A 21,079-nucleotide genomic window follows, 5' to 3' on the forward strand; every position below is an offset into this window, starting at 1 on the left:
ACTTCGGAAGGATGGAAGGCTGAGTTAACCTTGAGTCGGCTACCTGAACCAGCTTCCACCAGGATCGAACTCATATCATGAGCAGGGAGCTCAGACAGCAGTAGTGCAGCTTTACCACTCTGCGCCACAGGGCTATTTTTACCAGGGATAGGCCTCAGAAAATAGGGACAAGCTTTACACATGAGTTCTGTGAGAGATGACTAGATCCTAAACACCTCAAATTATAATTCCTAGGATTCCTTGGTGGAAGACATTATATTTAAAGTCAGACGAAACATGCATGTTTGTAGCATAAAAGTGCCACAACAGAAAACATTCAGAGTTAAAACTTCTGTAAATTTGCTTTCTTTTTCATAGATATATCTTAAAGAGGTAGAATGGCAACTTCCAATTACTGTATCATAGTGTTACAGTGTTAGCACCAATTATGATTAACACACACTTGAACAAGATAAACACAGCAAAGATCAATTATTTTAAAAGTCATTTTTTCATGGAAAATTGACATATGGACAAACATTATGTTTCATTGTTCAGATATTATACTTAATAAAAAGAACAACTCAACAAGGGTGTTGAGGAATACTGCTAATAGCACAGAGCAAGTGTAAAATCGGCTATCTTCAACTAGACTATTTACATTTATAATGACACCATAGGCATTGGTTCTTTCAAGCTGCCTTGTCTGTGCAGCTGTATATATGGAATCATCTAGAATATGTTTTCACAGAGTAGCATCATAATATCACTGAGAAATATAACAGGTTGGGGTTTGTAGAATCTTTCGGGCTCAAGTGCCGTGTTCTACAGTAGAACACGGCACTTGAGCCCGAAAGATTCTACAAACCCCAATGATGTTACCAGCCGTGAAAACCTGAAATCTTTGATAATATAACAGGTTGTTTCAAATCTTCTAATCAAAGGAAGCGGTCAAATCACCAGAGAATATTACAATATGCTGTATTGGGTTAGTGCTAAACACATCCATTTTTGTACTGTTCAAATATTGCAAGTGCACGATCAATGTGTCCATTACAGGGAAATGTTCTAGAGCATGACAGCCCTAACATTACACAAGTGCCTCTCTCCAACAGGTTATGTATATATACATGCGAAACTTCCTTTACATAAATCTGTTCTAAAAACAGCATGTTGAGTGACTGTCACAGATGACATCTTAAAGCAGAAGTTTTCAACACCTATAGGTTTAAAAATAAATCAGCTTTAATTAAGAACCAGCACAAAAAATTCAAACAAAACAAAACAAAAATCCCATGCAAACCCTCAATTAAGGCAATATCTCCCTGCACAGAAAGGATCATCACACATATCCTTGAAGAGAATTTCCATATTGATTCACATCACCATTTTGACAATGCGTTGACATGAGGCTCACGGCAGGTGTATTAAGACTGGGGTCCCTGTGTCTATTTTCAATAAAACGAAGCCACTGAAAGGTGCCTTTTTGGAGTGTGGAGTTTCATTTCAACATCCTCAAATGTGCCAACATAACAAACAAAGAAAGAAAATGGAAAAGATGCTGGCTGACCAACTCTATATTCTGCCACCCACAGCTCACCATTAGCTGTAAGTGGCAGCCAGAGCCCAGGGCGCACCAAGATCAGACCGACCTGAGTTGCTCTGCCAAGTCCCAGACCCTTGAGAAGAGAAAGATGTTTAAAATGAATTTATGATCGACAGCAGCTATGCCTCCTGACAGAGGCAAGAACCCCTGCAAGCACCTTCAGGGCACGAACCTTTTGATGCAGCACATTGAGATTTAGCTATGTAAAGCCACTCTGCTCACAAGGCATTCCTTAGAGGCTTCGGCTGTGACAGCTCCCATTTGTCTTCCAGGTGTCATTTTTCAGACCTAGTAAGAAACTCTCCCAGTTCCTTTGATGGGGCTCTGTTCAATTGCTTGCAGCACCAGTCAGCTCACAAGCTGGGGAATAGCCAATAATGGCCCTTTAAAAATTCATGTCTAAACAGTACAAGGGATATGTCAAAACTTGAACCCTTGAGCCCAAGAAGTAGGACTGTTAATGGAAACTCTGGGCTATAATGAGGCATGTGTTTGGCCTCTGCAACAGAGCACCGATGAATATCATTAAGTGCTCTTGGAGGGCAAGCCTGCACAAATGGTGAGAAATGGAGCCAAACACAGACCCTAACTAGGCAGGACACTCCGTCCAGTAACAATAAATCACCTGTTCTTGTGGCTCACCTGGAGCTGTAAGGTTAGGGATTGGGGCAGTCTCTGGCACTGGTAAGCCACAATGCATGGTGGATGGTTTAGCAGGTGTGGACTTCCTGTAGTGTGGGCTTCCTGCAGGACTTATCTGGACAGGTGTGTCTCATTGCTATTTTGATCTCTTTTCCTCCCATACAGCAGGGATTATTATTTTAAGTGAAGCTGTGTAAGGTCCTCCCACAGTACTATTCAGATTGGAAACACGCTCCTCCTCTCGATGTCACAATTCAAAAAAAGTAGAACAATGAAGAAATCCTATGTCTGTTGCTCAGAAAGAACACAAGCTAAAATGCATTTCATCCTTATTTACATCTCTGGGCAATATGAACTATGTATGTGTTCAGCAGGCAATCTTAATACATTAGAGAAAGAACGAGGCCTTCCTTCATTGAAAGTTCAGAAGGAATTATTCTCAACGGAAATCCCATAGCGCATAATATTTAGAGTATTAATAGGTGACTGCATATTTACCAGAGGCCTTTGATAGCACTGAAGTAATGAAGTCAGAAGTTACCTAATCTTATCCGTGTCAAACTCCATAATTTTCAATAAGTCCTGCCAGCATTAATAAAGGCCTGTTTACAAGTGGAGGGAGCTCAGTGTTGACAGGTTTTGTTTTCCACATAAGGTGGACGTTGATAACAACCACCCTGGGCTGTCGGTGACCTATTTAAAGGGCCAGCATACCACTTCATTCTCCTCTCTGTCTCTGTCGCTCACAGCACGTGGGGAGAGAGTTCCTATGTGCCAGTTCCCAGCATGGCAATATGAGCTCTGGTCAACGTTCCCTTTTGAGCCAACCGATTCTCCACTTCTGATGGGTGGAGGCTGCAACACACTTCCATGCTGTAGTGGCAGCAGGTTTCTAAGGGGAAAAAAAATCATTTGGCCTGTTGTAAAGGGAATTCAATTTATTTCCAAGTCAGAGTGGAGTTATTCTATTAGGCTGTTATGGCTGCCACAGGGGTGGTGTTTTCAACTGAAATCGCTAACATTCGTTGTCTGTTTTCTTCCCCCTCCCTCCCCCTTTCCCAGATATTAACAATACGTAGCTCTGAGCAGTGATGGTGTAAGGTGAAGAAAAATCACATCCTCTAGGCTATAAAAATTAATTTTGTATGTCCTTCTCTCTTCTCTCCACTGTTGTTATTTTCCATTGCCCAATCAATTTGAATCAGGGTTGCTAGCTCGCCTCATAAACAGTGATTTCTTTCATAACTGAGGTATTATAAAGTTAGATTTAACCACAAACTCCGCTGCAGTCTATAATCCCAGCTTGGTATCTATATAGAGCTGTTGCTCACCAGCTACATATGTGACTTCCACGGGGGGAACACCACGGAGTATTGGTGGTACTGTTCAACTGTTCCCCAAAGCTCTGTAATGAAGCAGGGCTTTTTTGTAGCAGGAACTCCTTTGCATATTAGGCTACACCCCCCTGATGTAGCCAATCCTCCAAGAGCTTACAGGGCTCTTCTTAAAGGGATGGTGGCTCAGTGGTAGAGCATCTGCTTGGTAAACAGAAGGTCCCAGGTTCAATCCCTGGCATCTCCAAAAAAGGGTCCAGGCAAATAGGTGTGAAAAACCTCAGTTTGAGACCCTGGAGAGGCACTGCCAGTCTGACTTTGATGGACCAAGGGTCTGATTCAGTATAAGGCAGCTTCATATGTCCATATGATTGGCTACATCAGGGGGGTGTAGCCTAATATGCAAAGGAGTTCCTGCTACAAAAAAAGCTCTAGAACAAAGACACAAGAGGCTGGATTATGTATGGGCCACAATTTTATTAACATATACCTGAACTGCAACAAGGCATAGGGTTAATAATGCTCTCATATTCAGTGTTATTATCCCATCCAACAAGGTAAGAACTTGTGAAATATTTACCAGCCGATCACCTTGCTTGGGCAACTGCACCCGAGTTCAAAGACTCAGACCAGTGTGCTGACTGATCCTGACTTTTCACCTGCTACACACCTTTCCAGGTGTACAGAGGGTGCACCAGTATATCCGCCACTAAACCTGGAGACCAATTATTCTTCTAGAAATGGCTTCCCACCCATGATCTCACTAGCTGGTATGCTTCTAGAAGATAGTGTAGATAACTCTACAGTAAACTGCTACCTTTGGGTGCTTACCTGGTGCCCTTCATCTCTACTTCCCTTAAATCAGTTCTCTGCCTGCCAGATGTGACCAATTTGTAAGAGAAAAATAGATGCCAGACACACTGATCACATCCTGTTCTCCCCAATGCCCAGTGCATAGTAAGCCAAAAGGGAGGAGGGGCTGTAGGTCAGGACATCTACTTTGCATGCAGAAAGTCCCATATTCAATCCCCAGCATGTCCAATTAAAAGAATCAGGCAATAAGTGATGTGAAAGACCTCAGTCTGAGATCCTGCAGAGATATTGCCAATCAGGGTAGACAATAATTACCATGACAGACCAATGCTCTGGCTTCATTATAAGGCAATTTCATAAAAAGGCACTAGTCTATATGCCATTTTCTAAAGATAACAGCCAAAAATTCCCTTTTGCTTGCAGCAAAATTATATTCAGTTCCCTTCCTGTAAATTGCTGGTGTGAACTAAATCCCCAACTAGTCTTCTGTTCTTCTTATCTAAAGGGAGGTGGACCATCATGCCTCCACCTGCAATAGGAAGGAAGGCCAGAAGCAAACTGACTCAAACTCTGAACTGTTCTGTAGCGATTGTCATTTTTTTAAAAGCCCTCTGATGACAGGGTAGGAAAAAAAGGCAGCGGATGGAATAAAAGGCTCAGAAAACTCCTATGTACATGCACCACTACCAATGTGAAGGTATGCCCTGGGATTTGCATCAGCAATAAATACAGAACAGATCCCTCGTAGTGTGAATGTAACCTGGAAGAAAAGAAATATTGGGGGGGAGGGGAGAGTAAAAATCCAGCTAGGTGGCAACCAATGTTCCCTCTAAGCTGCAGAGCCTTGTGAGCAAAAATTCTAGTTTGTGAGCTACTGGCATTAAAGTTGTAAGCTACTGGCATTAAAAATATTGAAGAAGATGTTGGATTTATATCTTGCCCTATACTCTGAAACTCAGAGTTTTAGAGCAGTCACAATCTTCTTTGCCTCCTCCCCCACCACAACAGACACCCTGTGAGGTAGGTGGGGCTGAGAGAGCTCTCACAAAAGCTGCCCTTTCAAGGACAACTCCCATGAGAGCTATGGCTGACCCAAGGCCATTCCAGCAGCTGCAAGTGGAGGAGTTGGGAATCAAACCCGGTTCTCCTAGATAAGAATCCACACACTTAACCGCTACACCAAACTGGCTGTTACATAAATTAGTGAGCTACTGCATAAATGTGTGCTCCGGGGTCATCCTCCTGAGCTAAGACAAAAATGTGTGAGCTGGAGGCTAAAAATCTGTGCGCTAGCTCCCACTAACTTAGCTTAGAGGGAACACTGGTGGCAATATTTGTCACCCAGTTAGTGGTTGCAGAATCACTTGTCTGAAACACAAGCAAGTAGACATTGACTTGTTCAGGTAACAGAAGATTTGGCCTCATGATCTTTAAGAGGAGACTGGAAATTAAACATTAATACATTTCTGATTTCTCTTCCATCATTGGGCTGTAACCTACAGAGACTGGGTATCAAAGGGAATAGACATCTCAACACAGTGGTGAACATGTGACTTTAGAACAGGCAAAGATATAGCTGTGAAACAGATCGGTTATGAAATCTGGAATTCAACATTTTTGTAATGCCTTAAAGATTATAATGAAGGGATATTGAGAAGATATCTTTTCTTTTTGTCTTATATTCCCCGTGATGTAACTTTTTTTGTATTCCTTATATTATATTATATTATATTATATTATATTATATTATATTATATTATATTATATTATATTATATTATATTATATTATATTATATTATATTATATTATATTATATAACCCTACTTTCCTTTTGTGTCCTTTACCTTTCATTTCCATGGGCCTGTTTTAAAAGGAATGCTTATAGTGCCGAAATATTTTACGTATTTTATGTTTTTATATTATTCTATGGTTTATGGTTTTAATGTATTACTGTATTTACTCATGCACATGCATGCCTATGTGAGCCACCCTGAGTCTACCTAGGCGAGGAGGGCGGGATGCAAATAGAATAAAATAAATAAATAAATAAATAATGTTGGGAAGAGATATCTGTTACTAGACCATCCATCTATTCAAGTCAGTATTGTCTATGCTGTTGTGCCGTGGTTCTATGGTGTCTTTTACACCTCCTATGATTTTTATTCGTAAACTTGAAATGCCAGAGAGATTGAACCTGGAACCTTCCCTATGCAAATATTCTACCGTTGAACCCTCTTTTTTGAGTCAGCAAGGCAATGGAAAGGAAAGGAAAAAACAAAACAATAGTGTGAAATTATTTTCTCGTGACAACTTTTTGCCGTACAATAGAACATGTCCCAGCGCTACAACAGAAATTTCCATTATGCCATACCAGTGTCATATTCCTGTTCTCTTCCTTTTCGCCCAAGCAACAGTTCAAATGACACATCCAGATGGTGCCCCCTGGAAAGGTCCCATGCTAACAACATGCTGTTGAGCTCCCTTGCAAAGAGTAACAGGCGAACAGACAACTGGTTTCACTCCTTTCACCTCCACAGCTAAGGGACTTCTCTGTTTTCCCTGTTGGAGAGATGGGGAAGAAGCTGGTCTCTCGCTTTCACAGTTATTGAACAAAAAGCATCTGGCTACAAATAATGTTTTGCTTCCCCAGAAACCCAATCAGATGGAATCAAATGTAAAACTTTCTGTCCATGCTAGTTGGACTGCAAAGCTTGTACCAGAAATAAAGCCTGATATCAGATCACATCCTTATACTTTGTGGCATAAAGGTCTAGCTCCAGGGTGGCCAAACTTGCTTAATGTAAGAGCCACACAGAATGAATGTCAGATGTCTAAGAGCCACAAGACATGACTGTTAGATGTTTGACAGCTGCAAGGAAGGCAGGAAGGCAAATAGATGGGAGAGGGAGTGGTGGAAATAAAGCAACTTTAAACTGTAAATGCATTATCCAAGCCACTGGCTGGCTTGGCTTGGAGAAGTGATTTAAAGAGGCAAATGCTTTCTTCAAGCCAGCCAACATGGCGGTGGGGGCTTCGAGAGCCACACAAAAAGTGTTTGGCCACCCCTGGTCTAGCTAGATGGCATATGCATACATCCACAGGAATGAACCCCCTTTCACGCATGCACTGAGACACTTGGAAGAAATCAATGAACTTTTTTTGTAAAAATATGGAAGCGAAAAGGAATCCCTTGGCAGTTTCGCTGTTTAAGGGATTTTTTTCCCCCTGTGGGGCTGAGAGTAGAAGGTGCCCTGCTGCCAAAAAATGTTCCACCATCAACAATATGTATAATATATATATCATGTATAATAGGCAATCAAATTAATCCATTTAGAAGCAAAGTGCCACTTTCATTTCCAGCTTTCTGGGCCAGCATTGTACTTAGAAAATAGCTCAAAGCATCACTGAGGGGAAAAAAAATTATCCTGGAGATGGAAAACTGCACAAAGTTGCAAGTGGAGCTATAAATTTGATGCACAGATCCTTCAAATTAAGAGAAAATGCTGTTATAATCATTGTGGGGAATTGATATCACAGCATGACATGCCTGTCCATGAATATATTGAGTCTACGGCATATTCCTGTGGGGAATCATATTGCTGATTGAATTAGAGCGGCGCAACAACAACAACTGGTTATGTTTAGCTGTCTGGCCCAAAATATTCAGCTTGGAGGTTAAAGGGAGGGCCATGTTTATTCTGTGTTTATTTTTCTCTATAAAGAACAAACATTCTGAATGAAGGTAACCCACATTCTAACCCACGAAAAGGTTGAACTCCACAACCTACATTAATTGTGCATGTCAAGCAAATGTACTTACTTAATTTGCACCATTTATTGTTTCCACTAATCACGGGGAGAGGCAAGAAGCCATGGAGGCTGCTGACATGTCACCTACTAGAAACCCATCCAGCAATATTGTCAGGCTACAGAGATAACACTGTGCATGTATTTTGAAGCATAGGAGTTGATGTCTTATTTTAGAATAAGAAAAAATGAGGATCCCACGATTTGACCTTTTTCAGGACTTGCTGTCATGGGTCAGTCAAGGCTCAGTGAGGACTCCTTGGAGAAGAGGAGGCATATGCAGCCAGCTGTGAGTCAGCAGAAGCCAGGAAGATGCATGAACTGCAGGCTGGTCTGGATTCACAGACAGCAGCTGGTGCAGAGCCACTCACAGTTTCCAGCCCTAAGTCAACAGGTAAAACAAAACTGATCGTTCCCAGCCCTCCAGTATCTCCCACATTCATTGAACACTTCAGACAGAGTTATGAGCAGAACTACAGGAGAGACAACAGAGTGCTCACTTCCTGGTCCAATGCCAGTTGTTTGAGTAGTTGCAGAATTACTCCTAAGCAGCTGGCTGAAAATTTGACCCTTAGGCACATGTTTATAAAAACCAGATTATTTGGGAAACTGAGTTTGCTATGAAACCAAAGACAATGTTGATGGCAATCTTGCCCGAGGGGGGGATGTTACATGAACTGTTTAAATATATGCTGATTGCAGCCAGAGTAGTCATGGCAATGAAATGGAAAGCGGAAGAATGCCCAACTATTGAAAACTAGAGATACAAAATGTCAGAATATGCTGCAATGGCAAAATAAATGAACTATATAAACAGATGAGTGATTAAAGAATTTGAAAAGTAAGAAACCTACTATGCTTACTATAGATAAGGCTGAGATCTCACACAATAAATAATGCACTTTCAATCCACTTCCCAACTGGTTTTGCCAGTTCACACAGTAAAATCCAGTTGGAAAGTGGACTGAAAGTGCATTATTTAGTGTGTGAGATCACAGCCAAAGAGGAGTGCAATAAATAACTCTTAACTTGGTTTTGTCTTTTATACAAATAAATTCTCTGTCTTACATTTAGTTTTTGATCTGCATTTAGTTGTTATGCCTTTTGAAATATCTCTGAATTATGTTATCTGTTTTATTATAGTTTGTCTGCAGCAACTATGGAAGATATGCTAATATCCTAATAATCATTTAAGAATCCATACATTGCTATGGCTGTACTTAAATGCAGTAATATTTTCATGCTGAATGCTTATATAAAATGGTCCTTTTAATCCCTTTTTATTTCTAAACACTTGATTGATGCGATTGCAAACACTTGATTATTGCAAAGGCACACTGAGATTGAAAAAGTACCTGAATATTTTTAATTCACATTATAACTGTTAAATGTTGACTAAGTTTTCTAATAGTCTTTGTAATACATCATTACCCCTCTTTCCTTATTTTCTTTCTATATTTTGTATTTCTGTGCTGATTCTGTGAGAAGTGCTGATTCTGTGAATTAGGCAGATCATAAGAGGAAGGATTGCATCAGTGCTTAGTTCTTTACACACCCAGGGAAATGCTGGGGTCAGTCAGCAATTTTTTTTCTCTCCAAGCCAGTTTGGCAAAGGGATCCTGATTTTTTTTTTTTTTGCCATCTTCTGGGCACGGAGCAGGGGTTACTGGGCGTGTATGTGTGGGGGGAGGTATTTGTGAATTTATTGCATTGTGCAAGGGGGTTGGACTGGATTACCCTGGAGGTCCTTTCCAACTCTGTGATCCTTCTAATACCCAGCCAAGGAAAGCTGTTAGTCAGCCTCATATTGCTTCACTTATGTGATACTTGGACTGGCTTCTGACCATGGCTTTTCTAGACTCCTGCTCATAAGTAACCTTCAGACTGCTTGACTTCTCCTCTTGGACAACCCCTTGGTAATGGCTCACTTGGTTCTGAACTCTTGGACTGGACTTAGTTTCTTTCACTTGGACTTTGGTGACCACCCCCAGGAAGCCTCCCTTGGCTCTGCCTGACCTGTGACACTTGCCTTGTATGCGACGGCTATTGGCTTTGCCTGGAGGAATGTAGGGCTGACAACTCGCAGGTGGCGGCTGGAGATCTCCTGAGATTACAAATGATCTCCAGGCAACAGAGATCAGTTCACCTGGAGAAAATGGCTGCTTTGGAAGGTGGACTCTATGGCATTGTGGCCTGCTGAAGTCCCTCCTCTCCCCAAACCCTGCCCTACTTACACTTCATCCCCCAAATTTCCAGGTATTTCCCAACCCAGAGCTGGCTATCTTGAGAGCCAGTTTGGGGTAGTGGTTAAGTGTGCGGATTCTTATCTGGGAGAACCAGGTTTGATTCCCTGCTCCTCCACTTGCAGCTGCTGGAATAGTCTTGGGTCAGCCATAGCTCTCGTAGGAGTTGTCCTTCAAAGGGCAGCTTCTGTGAGAGCTCTCTCAGTCTCACCTACCTCACAGGGTGTCTGTTGTGCATGGGAGGGGGGAAGGCAAAGGAGATTGTGACTGCTCTAAGATTAAGAGTATAGGGCGGGATATAAATCCATTATCTTCTTCTTCTAATGGAAGGAAGCATTCAGGAACGGAGGATGAAAATTGGGGAGGGTAAAGAAGAGGAAGAAACACACAAAAAAAGATATGGGATTGTTCATATAAGTGTTTGCTTCGGAAGAGTTCTGAAAAGAGGACTGGGAAAAAATCTAACATTTCAATATGGGGAAATCACCCTGCATTTTATGAACAAAGCAATACTATCTGGTGTTCACACATCACATATACCTTTCCTGGGTAAAGAACTGCCTTGCCAGACTAGACTTTAAGTCCAACTAGTTTCTCATTCTCTTCACAACAGCCCCAAGACTGGGAACTCTGGACATTGACATGGAGGATGAAAGTGATGGTCCTCATCAAGTTATCCCCAGAAATACACTTCAAACAGATTTTACTTAGGTCTAACAACATTTATTTGTGAATAAGACCTATCTTTTTTTTTCAAAAAGCCTTGCCATCTCAGCCAATGCCCATCATTACTTTGTGGTTATGACGAAACACTTAAAATTCTGATCAGTCATGACAGAAGGACGGAAAGTGAGTTATAAGCAAGAAGTCCATCCCTGCCCTTCTGTTTTACAGATTTCACAAATGAATCAAATCCTTTCTGGCAGATAGATACACCCCCCACTCTAGGATACAATCTCATTTTTATTTTACTAGCATGTCATATTGTCCATAGGAGCCACGGTAATCCATCCACATATCGCATCCTGGTTAGGTTACAGCAGCACCTTCCATGCAAGGCCACCCTTGAAGATTCTACAGTTGTTTCATTTGGTTCTAGAACATTGGGCTGCTTTGCTGACCTAAACCATGCAGCACACATGAGGCCAGGAAATAAAATCTATGCTGGCCACTGATTCCTTTGCAGAAAATAAAATCTATGCTGGCCACTGATTCCTTTACCCATAGATCCTTTAATGGCCTGTGGAGTCAGGATACTTGAAAGTCCATCTACATCTATGCAAGTTTGGTTGTCAGTTAAAATCAGCTCATGAGGCTCTTTTTTGTCTTCACCTGTTATGGAAGAAAAAGGAGGTGAACATCAAATGCTGGGCCTTCTCTAGTGGCCCCACACTGAGCATTGATCCTGCAGTGATTTGTCTGGCTTCACACCTGTTGAGCTTTAGGTGCCAGGTGAAAACACTTTTGATTTCCCCAGATGTGGCCAGATTTTGTTAGGGCAGGACTCTGCTTTGTTTTGGCATCCAGGTTGCTTCAAAAGAATGCTGCTGGCTTTTCAAATCACCCTAAGTAATTGATTTTATACTGGGTTTCCATGTTTTATTGCTGGACTTGTGGCTCTTCAATTATAGATTCCAATTTAAATGGGATTGTTGTTTTTAATCTCTGATTGGAAGCAGCCCCAGGAACCTGGCTAAGGAGCACTGAATACAAATAAACAGATGTCTCATTTTCAATTTGCACCTGCCCATTCCAAAGAGAGCCTAGAGGGCACAGAGGCTCTGACCCAGTGGGTATTCCTGTTCACATGAACTAACTTGAGTCCATTTAGCTGAAATAGCATTTGGATTTATTTATTTTGGAACTACATCCAAACACTCACTCTGTGTGTGTTCCCCAATTATCTAATCCTTCATTCCATCTCTCCATTATCTCAAAGTCTGCTTCTCAGTATGCACACACTCACAAATGTCTTGATCATTCCCTACAACCAGAGCCTCATAATCCAAGGCTTGGGTGGGAGCATGTGCAAATGGTTTGTGAATGAGGGAGGGATGTAGACAATGGCACCTACCCACACTCCACTAACAATTTCCCGATAGCTGCTATTGGCTACCTTGTGTCCTGCCCCCCAGTTTTTGCCACCCAAGAGCTGGGCATGAAGGAAAGGGGAGGTGGAAGTTAAACGCCTATGCCCACACTAGCTAGCCAGCATGCGGGTTTCCAATTGGCTTGCAAAATAACCATGCCCTCTCCTGAACTGCTTGCCATCTCATGACATCAGCCCTAAGCATTCAGCAGCACATGCTGTTAAACTTATTTTTTTTAAAAAAAAAAATGTGAAGTTTTGACAGAAGAAAGTCTGGAAACAGAAACTGGCTGTAAAATGCTCCAGCGATGCTAATGAGTTGAAAAGTTCATCGTTTGTTAAGCATTGGCAAGGCAACCAAGCCTGCTGCAGCAGGCACACAGTTCTAGATGTGCTGGCTATGCACTCGCAAGGTGCTTTGATAGTGCTGATATAAGCAGTGATCAAAAACACTCTGCTTCAGTGAATTTTGGATCATGCTTGAGCTTTTGGGGGAAGAAAATGGTTGTCCCCCCCCTTTTTGGGGGGGATCTATTCTGCTCCTAAATCCAACTGTCTCGGGGTCTCTTAAGGAAAGGTGATTATGGACTGGATCTTGATGGTGATGATACTGCTGCTGCTGCTACTACTTCACATTTCTACCTGTATTTGAAAAGCTTTACACACAGTGGGTGCCATCACACTGGAAAACTGACGCGATATTAGCTCATTGCTAAAAAAAACCCGCTTGAATTTGGTCTATTTTAGAGGGATCAGACACTGGCCATTCAAGAGGCAGGATCCTGGCAGCAGTCTATGGTTGCCCATTCAGACAGCCAGCATGCCTCAACCACAGACCTGCTGCAGAAAGGAGTTTTTTTTTAAAAAAAAAAAAAGTCCTCCAGTGTGTGCGCTCAAGCAGAGACGTGCACAAGTGCTCCTCAGAGAGGGGCTGGGGGGGGGGGAACCTGAACATGCCAGAAACAGCTGGGCACAATCACACTGCTCTTCCACTTATGAGACGTGCCCAGGCATTCAGACAGACAGCGAATATGCGACTTAAATGCAAATTGTGGGGAAACTATCAGGTGGCTTTTAATCCGGATAAAAGGTGTCTGGAGACAGGGTGAAAACGAGTGCAGCTCGTGTGTGCTCATGCACATTTAATCCGAATGGGAGGTGGGACCAGGTTGGGCTAAATCACTTGTGTGAAAGCACCCAGTATTTTGCAGGCTTTTCATCCAAATTGCAGATCTAATTTGTTGCCTGGACATTCCTTTCTTTCAAGCCCTTCTTTGTATCCCTCCCCACCTTCAGAAGTGAGGCAACCAGCCAGGAAAGAACATGAGCTTCTTCATGGTAGCTCTGTCTTTAAAAATGTACTTCTCCCCTCCCCCTTCACCCAATTGCATGCTAGTAATCTTTAAACACCAAGCTAAAGTCTCCTGATTTCAACAGGCCTTTAACTAGAGGGTAATTCATCTTTTGAGAGTTTGTTCCTCACTGCTTGTGTTTTGTTAGCCTCTCATATTCTTATTGTCTGCTTTTCATAACTTTTGTGGGACCTTAGAATGACCTTAGCTTTGTTTTGAATGGTTATACGAATCTGGATTTTATGCTGAGAAGTGACCTGCATTTTAAGGGCAGTCCTCTCCTAGGCCTCTCAGCGCAGTCCAACGTCCTAGGCAGTATGCTTCAACAGCTCTCAGCTAGAGAGCCAACAGTTCAATCAGTTGAGCAGCACCCAAGTCAGCCTCTTGAAATGGGATCTACCATCACAGTGAACCCTAACACATGCGCAGAAGCTCCTATATATCAACCAAGGCTTTTTTATATATAGAAAAAGCCCAGCAGGAACGCAATTGCATATTAGGCCACACCCCCTGATGCCCAGCTAGCCAGAACTGTGTTCCTGTGCATTCCTGCGTGTTCCTGCTCAAAAAAGAAAAGAAAAGAAAAAACCCTGCTATTAGGGTTGCCAAGTCCAATTTAAGAAATATCTGGTGACCTTGGGGGTGGAGCCAGGAGACTTTGGGGGTGGAGTCAAGATCAAGGCTGTGACTCCAAAGGGAGTTCTGGCCATCACATTTAAAGGGACGGCACACCTTTTCAATGCCTTCCTTCCATAGGAAATAATGAAGGATAGGGGCACCTTCTTTTGGGGCTCATAGAATTGGACCCCCTGGTCCAATCGTTTTGCAACTTGGGGGATATTTTGGGAAGAGGCACTAGATGCTGTACTGAAAATTTGGTGCCTCTACCTCAAAAAACAGCCCCCCCAGAGCCCCAGATACCCGTGGATCAATTGTCCATTATTTTCTATGGGAATAAATCTCCATAGGGAATAACAGAGTTCCCAGCAGACATTCCCCTCCCCTCCCCCCACTTTCTGACAACCCTGAAGCGGGGGGAGGGCCTCCAAACCAGGGGATCCCCTGCCCCCACCTGGGGATTGGCAACCCTACCTGCTATCAACCACAAATCTTCTAGTCCAGGGGTGGCCAATGGTAGCTTTCCAGATGTTTTTGCCTACAACTCCCATCAGCCCCAGCCATCAGCCATGCTGGCTGGGACTAATGGGAATTAGTCTGGAGAGCTACCACTACATCTGGAGAGCTACCACTGACCACCCCTGTTCTAGCCCACTTTAATAGAACTGAAAGAATATCCAGTGTTGTATGTGATAGTTCAAGCCAGACAGAGCCAGATAGCTAAGCAGCACACAGGTTTTATATAGGTAAAAAACCCTTAAGCATTCAAACCACATCTCGGTGCCGTTTTTCAAATTAACAGCTAGCTAGCCACCTCAGCAAAGCCGATACTCCAACCCAAAGCAACTGAAAATGACTGATTTCTATACATTTCTGGCCCACCTCCGTCCTGCATTTGTTGGCAAAGCCTTCATTACTTCTAAAATATCTAAGCCATATATTTTATTTTGCTTGATAAAAGGTCAGAACTTTTTTTGTTAAAAAAAAAAAAAGCAATCTAGCAGCTCAGCTATTTCAGAATCCTCATTAATGTCATCTCCTCCTCATTTATTAAATGGTCCGTTTTTCTCCCAAGTAGCATTTTCCCCTGCAACAGTTGCAAAAACACCTCTTGTTCTTCTTCAGCTGGTACTAGCTCAATCTGTTTGGGCCGAGGCCAGGGCCAAAAGACTCTGCCGCTTCTCTCTCCCTGTCACACACTGTTCAGATAAATCAGATTTTTACTCAGTGATGCCAAAGTATGCATCCTTTTAAGTAAACCGGTTTATAAATGACCTATTTACCATAAAACTCCAGGGGAAAAATAAAATCCATGGCATTCAGTTGCAATCTTCATGTATTAACCGTTCTCTCAAAGAATATCTGAACCATTGCAATGACCTCCCGACAAGGAAAAGTTCAGTCCATCAACAGTGCCCTTGTCAAGGGATTTCTTAACAACAATGCTTTATAAAGCTCTCCCCATTATTATCTTTTCTTTATTAAAAGACCTATACTCTGCGTGTCCACAGGGGAACAGGCATGCTCTTTCATCGTGACTGGCATTATAAAGCCATCTATTTAACAAAATCTATCTAATCATTGCAGTCCATTCTGACTAGCTAGTATCCAGCTAGCAATCTGAGGGGAAAAATAATTTCTGAAATAAAGTCTGGAAATGAACTCGACTTTTTCCGTAGCAGTAACTCCTTTGTATATTACGCCACACCCCTTGATGTAGAAAATTCTCCAAGAGATTACAGGGCTCTTAGTACAGGACCTACTGTAAGCTCCAGAAGGACTGGCTACATCAGGGGATGTGGCCTAATATGCAAAGGAGTTCCTGTTACAAAGAAAGCCCTGAATGAACTTATTTTGCAGTTCAGTGCAAGAACAAAGTTGACAAATCAGTGTTTAGGAAGGACTGTTCCTTCCAGGGCCGGATCTGGGGGGGGGGGGGGGGGCAGAGGGGGTGCTTGGCCCATGCGCCAGCCGGGGGGGGCACCAAATTGGACATGGAGTCCATTGTATCCTATGGGACCATAAGACAAAATGGCCCAAAAGGGGGCATCATTTTTTAATTTTGCTCCCCACCTCAAAAAACATAGATCCTGTCCTGGTTCCTTCTAAAAGATGATCTTTTAAAAATCACCTGAAGTCAAAACTGCCCACTGACATATCCTGAATGGTGTCATGTGCAGGCTGCCCATTCACTTAAATGAAGGAAGCTAGTCTGTACATGCAAAAATGGAGGAAAACTGCTTGCTTCATCAAAACAGACAGAAAGATTGTTTGAAATGTACTCTGAGGTCTGTACCAATAGATGTAGAAATGTATTAATTACAGGAAGAGATCTTTCCCTCACTTCCTTTCTCTATTCCCCTTATAATGAATAAGGGGAATAGAGAAAGGAAGTTGTCCTTTATATAATATCTATATCCCACTTTCCCCACAACAGATATTCAAAGTAGGATACATCACTCTCTCTTCCACCATTTTATCCTGACAACTATCACCCTGCAAGGCAGATAAGGCAAACTGTGACTGGCCTAAGGTCAATGGGCAAGCAAGCCCATAGCCAAGGGAGGGCCTGGGGGGCCCTGGCCCCTCCATCAAAAACCCCCTTTGACTAGCATGGCCCCTCCTTTGACTAGTATAGCTCTCGTGGCCCCGCTTCCCTCTGCACCTCCCCCTCCCGTCCTCTCTCCCACCCCGTGAAGCACTGGCTCCTCCTGGGGCTCTTTCCAGCCCCACCCACAGCTGATCATGCCGATCACGGGAAAAGCCAAAGTGGAGGCAGTGGGCATTTTTGCAGGGCTTGCTGGTGCTTCCTTTCACCGCCACCACAGTGCTAAAGCTCTGGAGAGCGCTGGAAGGCCAGCAGAGGAGCGCCGGCCTCACTGTGGCTTTTCCCATGATCGGCCGGGGGGGGGGGACTGGAAAGAGCCCCAGGAGGAGCCAGGAGGAAGGGAGGGGCAGGTGCCATGGAAGGGAGCGGTGGCTGCCAGAGCAGCGGGGAGATGTGGGCTGCCAGAGAAGCGGTGGCAGAGAGAGCAGGGGGCCCCTCCATCTGAAATTTTATTGCCTGCCCCCCTTCCAAAAATTTTCTGGCTAAGGACCTGTAGGCAAGCCTCCATGGCAGAACTGTCCAGCTTCCATGGTGGAATGCAGATTTGGACCTGGTGCTCCCAGAGCCTTGCCTGGTGCTTGCACAGGGGACTACTTTTATTTTTATTTTTTTTTTAGCTCTCATATGAACCTACCCTACCATTCTAGTCATTTTTAAAAGCCCTGCTTTGAGTGCCCCTGCCATCTGAGGCTAGATTGGTGGAAACTAGGGATGGGGGTAAATCCAATTACCAACAAAAACTCATCACAAACTGAGCCTGATTTACACTTCACAAACCTCAGTTTGTGGAACCTCCCACCAAATGCCCAGGTGAGTTCACTTGCAGAGGCATGGCTTGCAAAAGGGAACCTTTAAACGGCTATTGAAGGTCATGCCACAGCACAAAATATGGTTCATTAAACAGAAAGGTTCTGAACCACAAACCTTCACAAACCTCCGTTTTTTCCCGGCGTGTGGCCATCCCTAATGGCAACCCAAGAAACGGCCTTCTGGGAAGCATTGCTCTCCTTCCCCAGGGAGATTTGCTTCTCTCCCTTGATTGTGTCATCCATCAGTAGATGATGATAGTTTTTCACTTGTTTGTTTGGCATTCAGTCCCTAACTCTTTGTTTGGCACTTACTCAATAACTCCTCCCTCTTTGTGTTTTTATGCAATTAGATTTTATGTCTTTATATTATATGTTTTATTTAATTGTTCTAAATATACAGTATACACATGCTACTTGGAGCTATCACTGAAGAGTGTTCAGCAGCTGTAGCTAGTACAAAATGCTGCAGCTAGACTGCAACTTGGGACCAGCCATCAGGAGCATGTGACCCCGATGCTACAGCAAATACACTGACTACCCAATTCAAAAAGCTGAGTTTGGCCTTTCAAGCTTGCATGGCTTGGGACAGGGGCATCTGAAGGACTGTCTTCTCCCATATGTTCCTGCTCAGAAATAAAGATCACAGGGAGAGGCCCCCTACGCTGCCTCATCAATCAAACAAACTCATTTGGCGAGTACACAAGAGAGGGACTTTTCAGTGGTAGCCCCTTGATTATGGAACAACCTCTCAGGGAGGTGTGCCTGGGCCACTCACTTTAAGAGGCAGCTGAAGACAGTTTCATTTAGGAACACGTCTGATTAATTCACCAGCAACCCTAAACTCCCATTCAAAATGCTGTTCCGTATGGATTTTGTGTATTTTATTTTATGTATTTTTTTCCTATACAGTAAGCTACCTTGAGCTCCACATGTAAGAAAGGCAGCTCATCAATGTTCTAAATAAATAAAATAAATAAATATGTATGTTTTACATATTTACACATTTTATATATTTTACATAAATGTGCTTTAATGTCTGAAATTCTTTAATGCGTTGTTTCAATGTTTGAACAGTAACCATCTTGGGGATCTTGAACTGGGACTGAAAGGTAACATCAAAATGTTTTAACTCAATAATAATAATACTTAAAAAAAAAAGACAGAGCAATAAATTCCATCAGTGGATACACTGCATGAATGCTAGCAGCCTGAACATAAGAGTTCTTGGCACAAAAGGCAGAGAAACTCAAGCACTTTTTGCCCTTCTTTCCTGTGATACTGTGGTTTTTCTCTCTGTGATTGTAACACATTCTTTTCCTTTCCATACATCCATTCGCAGCTCCAGCACCAAGGGGAGGGGCTGAGGAAGGATCCCAGGCAAAATTCCTCCCTACTAACACATTCAAGTTTGATTTACAGTTTCAACTGAAATAATACACAAGCACACTGTGAGTGGGGAGCCGGCTGAGGTTTGGCTCTTACAGCGTTATCAGCATGGGGCTGGATTCATTCTCAGGAAAATCAGCCTGCATGTCCACTTCCAGAGTGTGGGGATCCCCTTAAGGGATCTTGGTATGAGGGGCAACTGATGTGCCCAGCCTGTGGGCATGTCCAGGGGATTACTCTCATGTTCAGGTGGCAGGGGAGACCACCTCTGGGCTTCCGCCCTAGCGGAATCCCAAACCTGCCATCCCAAGGTGACCAGCGGAACATCCATTGGCAGGCGGGTCAGTCAATGTGTGGGATCCTTACCCCATGCTGTGCCAAGGCTTGCTACAGCTGTAACCGATAAAGCTGTGGCCAATTTTATTCCACTTTTTCCTGAAAATGGTGTGTTTGGGTGTTATTTCAACTGTAAATCAAACAAGAACGTGTTGGTAGGGAGAAATTTTGCCTGGGATGCCTGCCTCAACCCCTCCCCTTGGCACTGGAGCTGCAAGCAGGGATCCAGATTCACCCGTGTCCCATTTGTAGTGCTGCAGGGAGGGGTAAGAGGGAGGGCAGCCTTTTGCCAGGCCAAGTGCGGGAAGCAAGGGCCTGCCCCAGCCTGATGTTGACCCTATGGGCTGTCTCTGGGGTGAGTCAGAGGGCAGGGATGGCCAGCAGCTACTTAGGACACAACTCCACTGCCCTCTGCCTTCTTTGGCCACCGGACAGCTTCTGTGCTAACCCCCATTTTTTCTCTCTGTGATTGTAACATATTCTTTTGTTACATGCATCCCCATGCATCCATTTGTTGCATTTCAGAGACTTCTCATCAAGAAAAAAAGAAATTGACTATCCCCACTCGTCTCAATGCTAGCAAACTTTCTTATTTGTAATGTCAAATGTTCTGCCGTTTCTAGAGAATGGCCATCATTACCATTGCCTCTTTTTTTTTGCGAATAACTTTTCATTTCCCTTTACTATTAACCTACCCAAGCATTACCAAAGCAGACTGATCGAGCCAGTCAGACAGAGGGCTTCCTCTTTGCTTCTCCGAGAATGTTAATTTGCTTCAGCGCATATCTCTATTCCACGGGGCTCCCATGTTCGCTTTCATATGCTTCACTGCCAGGGCTGCTGGTCACATTCACTAAGTAGATTCCTACATCTGGCTTTTCCTTGACAGACAAATACAAAATTGCTGCACGGTTTGAGAACCATCTAAGCGTACAGCTCTTACAGGTCCAACGGCTTGGCAAGTCTAGACTAACTAGTGCTGAAAGGAAACATCGCCCATGTTGGTTGAGCTGATTACACTGTAAAATTATGCGATCACTCATATAAACACCAAATATCATTGTGTCTTGAAATCCAGTTTAATTGAGATTCAGGTTGCAGGATGAAGGCTGGAGGGGGGAGGTCTGGAATGCTTCTCTCCCTCTTGTACCTTATGCATCTCTTATGCAGAGGGAAAAGGAATTGGTTAAATATACATACGATTTGGCTCTCAAGAATCTGTGCATGCTCCCACACATGCACAGACAGACACACACACACACACTTCTTTGGTGCAGGCCCCAATCAGGAATAGGTCTACCACTTTAGGTGTCTCAGACAGAAAAATCACAGCAAAAGAAAACACATAGTAGACTTTGTTTTAAGACACATGAGAAATGTTTTTTTGCTTCATGGCCTGCCATGCCTCTGTCACACCTATCTGCTATATTTTTTAGCTTCCCTCATCTTTTGCTTT

The 21,079-nt window shown here is 43.2% G+C and overlaps 1 protein-coding gene across 3 annotated transcripts in view; it reads right to left on the minus strand.

Moving 5' to 3' along the window:
• The window catches only part of LOC132578874 (protocadherin-11 X-linked-like), a 1,063,113-nt gene that overhangs the window by 885,990 nt on the left and 156,044 nt on the right, over positions 1-21,079 (minus strand). The window lies entirely within an intron of this gene.

This window comes from Heteronotia binoei, chromosome 11 (genome assembly GCF_032191835.1).
Source record: "Heteronotia binoei isolate CCM8104 ecotype False Entrance Well chromosome 11, APGP_CSIRO_Hbin_v1, whole genome shotgun sequence".
NCBI classification, from domain to species: domain Eukaryota; kingdom Metazoa; phylum Chordata; class Lepidosauria; order Squamata; family Gekkonidae; genus Heteronotia; species Heteronotia binoei.